Below are 6,000 nucleotides of genomic sequence, written 5' to 3'. Positions count from 1 at the left end.
GTCCGACTCTTTGTGACCCCATGAATTGCAGCACACCAGGCCTCCCTGTCCACAGCACCCTGCAATTTATGCATGTTGACCTTTCAACCTTCTCTCCTCAACATGGCAGCTTCCCAGAGATAGGAACAGCATTTTATCTTTTTTTTCCGGCTAAGCTGGATCTTCATGGAGGCATGCAGGCTTGGTTATTTCCAACATGGGCTTAGTTGCTCCAAGGCATGTTGGATCTTAGTTCCCTGACCAGGGGTGGAATCTGCATGCCCTGCATTGGATGGTGGATTCTTAACCACTAGACCTCCAGGGAAGTCACAGGAACAGCATCTATACTGTATTATCAGCTGCTAGGCCAGCCGGGCACACAGGACGTGCTCCATGAACACTGCTGAACTCTCCATAGTGACACCACTGGTGACAAAGTTGGACCAGAACACGGTCTGACCCCACAACCAGGGCTCATACTTTCTCACTCCCCAACCCCAAGGAAACCATGTTAACACCCCTCTGGACATCCTCTAATACACACTACACATCGTAGACGAATAGGCACGTGTCTTTTTTTTCTTTCAAAAAATGAGGTCTTATATACTCCTGTGTGCTTCTTGCTTTTCTCACTCAACATTATTCCCCAAAACTCCTGCAAGTGAACTGGGTTGGCTCTAAATTATTCCTCTTAATGATGGTACACTATCACAATTTATTCAACCATATGTCATTGTTGGGTATTCATTTTATTTCTAGGGTTTCTTTTCTTTTCGTTAGTGTTGCTACATTAAGAAACCTTAGACCTATGGAAGATTTCCAGGAGTGAGATGATTATATTAAAAAGTAAATGTGTATGTGATTCTATTTGTTATAGTTAAAATTTTCAAACATATAAAAGTCATGGAAATAGTATAAAGAACCCCCATAAACCTAATGGCCAGCTTCAGCAGTTATCAGGTCATGGCCAGTTTGTAATCTCTCACCCACTTTCATCTCTTTCATGTAATCTCTTACCCACTTCGCTACAGTCTAGATTATTTGGGGGAAGGGGAACAGATATTTTATCACTTAATCTATAAATGTATCTGTCTTTACCTGTAAAAGTTAAAAACTCTCCTAAATAACATAACCACAATACCATTATCAAACCTGAAAAATTAATAATCACTTCTTCCTATCATTCAATCTTCCAGCGGTATTCAAATCCCTCAGTTGAATCATAAATAATAAATAGTTTTACAGCTTGTCCAAATCAGGATCATAGACTCAAAAATTACAATTGGTTTATATGTCTCTTGTATCTTAGGTCTCTTTTGAATCAGAAATCTTCACCTTTATATCTGTAATGTGTGTATCTCCCTTGCAAAGTCTCTGTTGAAGAAACTAGGTCATTGTGTTTTCCACAATCTGCGTTTTGCAAACTGTTTCACCTTGATATCAACTGTCCTGAACAACTGGCAGTTAGATCTAGAAGTCTGGTCAAATTCAGATGAGAACTTTTTGCAGTACATTATAGGTTGTGCTGTGTACTTACATCCAGGGGTGCACAAAGTCTGATGGCCTTTGGAACTGTTAGCTGTCCCTGGTGATATTGTCTAGATCAGTAGTCCCCAAATTTTTTGACACCAGGGACGGGTTTCATGGAAGACAATTTTTCCATAGACCAGGAGGGTGGGGGATGGTTTGGGGATGATTCAAGGGCATTACATTTATTGTGCACTTTATTTCTACTATCATTACATCAGCTCTCCCTCTGATCATCAGGCGTTAGATCCTGGAGGTTGGGGACCCCTGTCTAGAGTCACCTTTTCAGTAGGAGTTGCAATGGATGATATCACAATTCAATCCCTCTTCGATCCTCGCAAAAGTCAGGATACTTCTGTGAAGAGAAAATTCCCCTTATACAGTTCATATAACAATATCTAGATAAATTATTCTCTCCCTTTATTTACCAGGTCTCAAAATAAGTTAGTTTCCTAGTATCATCCAAGTGAGGGTTGTTGGGATTTTTTTTCTTTTGTTTCAGTTATCTTTGTGATTGTCTTTAAATGTGAATGGTTTACAGACTCGCTCTCTTTCTCTCCAGAAAAATGACCTTGAGTTAACTCCTAGCTCTGTTCCCCTGGAAACATAATAAAGGTGAAAGTCGTCTATGTTACCAGGCAACATTGCTTATAAAATGACTTCTAATTAGTAAACTACACCTGGCCTTGGAGGATTGTGAATTAACTATAAATATCTAAACGGGATCCATAGTTTGAGCTTCTCTGAATGCAGTGCATTCTTGTAACTGCATGTCCCTTGCTAGGACCCCTGGAAACTATTCCCCCGGGAGGAAGTAAAACATATTGTTTCATAAGGGAAATGGCACTCATAAGCCGGGATGGCTCCCATACCCATCAGTTAAGCCCGGTTCCCCAATAAACAGACTATGAGATGGAAATTTATGCACTAGAGGTGTACTGGAGAGGGCTCATGGGGAGTGAGGGGAACAGGATTGTACAGCAGGACAAGTTAAACTGTAACATACTTGAAACTGGAAACCTCAGCCAATCCAATTGGACTTCCTCAGTAGCTGGTGACTGAAAGTCGCTCAGTCGTGTCCAACTCTTTGCAACCCCATGGACTATACAGTCCATCATATTCTCCAGGGCAGAATACTGGGGTGGGTAGCCTTTCCCTTCTCCAGGGGATCTTCCCAACCCAGGGATTGAGCCCAGGTCTCCCACATTTCAGGTGGATTCTTTATGAGCTGAGCCACAAGGGAAGCCCAAGAATGCTGGAGTAGGTAGCCTATCCCTTCTCCAGGGGATCTTCCTGACCCAGGAATCAAACCAGGGTCTCCTGCATTGCAGGCAGATTCTTTACCAACTGAGCTATCAGGGAAGCCTCAGTAACTGGGGTGGCTCCAATTTAGGCAGAACTGCTCCCTGAATTGGAGCTTAATCTAGGGCAAGGCACTGTTCCTCCACTGAAAGCAATTCCCAAAGAAAGATTCAGGTGTGGACTGCAAGCAGCCAACAAGAGGAGTGAGTATCTCAGTCTTAACAAAGATACATGGATAATGCATTACAGCATCATTGTACCCACTCATTGGTCTCATTCCTTTGTACATGAGCTGTCATACCGGCCCCTGCCCCTGATGTGCTATTCTTCTTTCCTTGTATCCTCTAGCAAGGCTAAATGAGCTAGTGCCAAAAGGGGACTTGTTGACTTTAGTAAAATGTATATCCACATCCACATTTGTTTTATACACTTCCTGCCCTAGACCTAGGACCATCCATTTGTCCAAAACGTCTTGGTTCATTTTGCTGAAATTCAGAGACCATAATATAGGAGACAAGAGGATTCATTAACCTGGAATGTTAGGTCCATGAATCAAGGTAAATTGGAAGTGGCCAAACAAGAGATGGCAAGAGTGAACGTCGACATTTTAGGAATCAGTGAACTGAAATGGACTGGAATGGGTGAATTTAACTCAGATGACCATTATATCTACTACTGTGGGCAAGAATCTCTTAGAAGAAATGGAGTAGTCCTCATGGTCAACAAAAGAGTCCGAAATGCAGTACTTGGATGCAATCTCAAAAACAACAGAATCATCTCTGTTTGTTTCCAAGACAAACCATTCAATATCACAGTAATCCAAGTCTATGCCCCAACCAGTAATGCTGAAGAAGCTGAAGTTGGACAGTTCTATGAAGACCTATAAGACCTTCTAGAACCAATACCCAAAAAAGATATCCTTTTCATTATAGGGGACTGGAATGCAGAAGTAGGAAGTCAAGAGATATCTGGAGTAACAGACAAGGTTTGGCCTTGGAGTACAGAATGAAGCAGGGCAAAGGCTAATAGAGTTTTGCTAACAGAATGCACAGGTTATAGCAAACACCCTCTTCCAAAAACACAAGGAAAGACTCTACACATGAACATCACCAGTGGTCAATACCAAAATTAGATTGATTCTATTCTTTACAGCCAAAGATGGAGAAGCTCTATACAGTCAGCAAAAACAAGACCGGGAGCTGACTGTGGCTCAGATCATGAACTCCTTATTGCAAAATTCAGACTTAAATTGAAGAAAATACGGAAAACCACTAGACCATTCAGATATGACCTAAATACAGTGGAAGTGACAAACAGATTCAAGGGATTAGATCTGACAGACAGAGTGCCTGAAGAACAATGGATAGAGGTTTGTGACATTGTACAGGAGGCAATCATCAAGACCATTTCCAAGAAAAAGAAGGGCAAAAAGGCAAATGATTGTCTGAGAAAGCCTTACAAATAGCTAAGAGAAGAAGAGAAGCTAAAGGCAAAGGAGAAAAGGAAATATATACCCATTTGAATGCAGAGCTCCAAAGAATAGCAAGGAGAGATAAGAAAGCCTTCCTCAGTAATCATTGCAAAGAAATAGAGGAAAACAATAGAATGGCAAAGACTAGAGATCTCAAGAAAATTGGAGATACAAAGGGAACACTTCATGCAAAAAATGGTCACAATAAAGGACAGAAATGGTATGGACCTAACAGAAGCAGAAGATATTAAGAAGAGGTGGCAAGAATACACAGAAGAACTGTACAAAAAAGATCTTCATGACCCAGATAATCACAATGGTGTGATCACTCACCTAGAACCAGACATCCTAGAATGCAAAGTCAAGTGGGCCTTAGGAAGTATCACTATGAACAAAGCTAGTGGAAGTGATGGAATTCCAGTTGAGCTATTTCAAATCCTAAAAGATGATGCTGTGAAAGTGCTGCACTCAATATGCCAACAAATTTGGAAAACTCAGCAGTGGCCACAGGACTGGAAAAGGTCAGTTTTCTTTCCAATACCAAAGAAAGGCAATGCCAAAGAATGTTCAAACTTATACACAATTGCACTCATCTCACACTCTAGCAAAGTAAAGCTCAAAATTCTCCAACCTAGGCTTCAACAGTACATGAACAGAGAACCTCCAGATGTTCAAGCTGGGATTTAGAAAAGGCAGAGGAACCAGAGATCAAATTGCCAACATCCATTGGATCATAGAAAAAGCAAGAGAATTTTAGAAAAACATTTATTTTCTTCATTTACTACACCAAAGCCTTTGACTGTGTGGATCACAACAAACTGTGGAAAATTCTTCAAGAGATGGGAATACCAGACCACCTTACCTGCTTCCTGAGAAATCTGTATGAAGGTAAAGCAGCATCAGTTAGCACTGGACATGGAATAACAGACTGGTTCCAAATCAGGAAAGGAGTACGTCAAGGCTGCATATTGTCACCCTGATTATTTAACTTATATGCCGAGTATATCATGAGAAATGCCAGGCTCGATGAAGCGCAAGCTGGAATCAAGATTTCCAGGAGAAGTATCAATACCCTCAGATATTCAGATGACATCACCCTAATGGCAGAAAGCGAAGAACTAAAGAGCCTCTTGATGAAAGTGAGAGAGGAGAGTGAAAAAGTTAAAACTCAACATTCAGAAAACTAAGATCATGACATCTGGTCCCATCACTCCATGGCAAATAGATGGGGAAACAATGGAAGAAGCAAATGAGAGACTTTATTTTCTTGGGCTCCAAAATCACTGCAGATGGTGACTGCAGCCATGAAATTAAAAGATGCTTGCTCCTTGGAAGAAAAGCTATGACCAACCTAGACAGCATATTAAAAAGCAGAGACATTACTTTGCCAACAAAGGCCCATTAAATCAAAGCTATGGCTTTTCCAGTAGTCATGTATAGATGTAAGAGTTGGATTGTGAAGAAAGCTGAGCACTGAAGAATTGATGCTTTTGAACTGTGGTGTTGGAGAAGACTCTTGAGAGTCCCTTGGACTGCAAGGAAATCCAACCAGTCAATCCTAAAGGAAATCAGTCCTGAATATTCATTGGAAGGACTGATGCTGAAGCTGAAACTCCAATACTTTGGCCACCTGATGCAAAGAACTGACTCGTTGGAAAAGACCCTGATGCTGGGAAAGATTGAAGGTGGAGAAGAAGGGGCTGACAGAGGATGAGATGGTT

Source organism: Bos indicus x Bos taurus, chromosome 1, assembly GCF_003369695.1.
Source record: "Bos indicus x Bos taurus breed Angus x Brahman F1 hybrid chromosome 1, Bos_hybrid_MaternalHap_v2.0, whole genome shotgun sequence".
In the NCBI taxonomy this organism is placed as follows: domain Eukaryota; kingdom Metazoa; phylum Chordata; class Mammalia; order Artiodactyla; family Bovidae; genus Bos; species Bos indicus x Bos taurus.
This window is presented reverse-complemented; position numbering follows the sequence as displayed.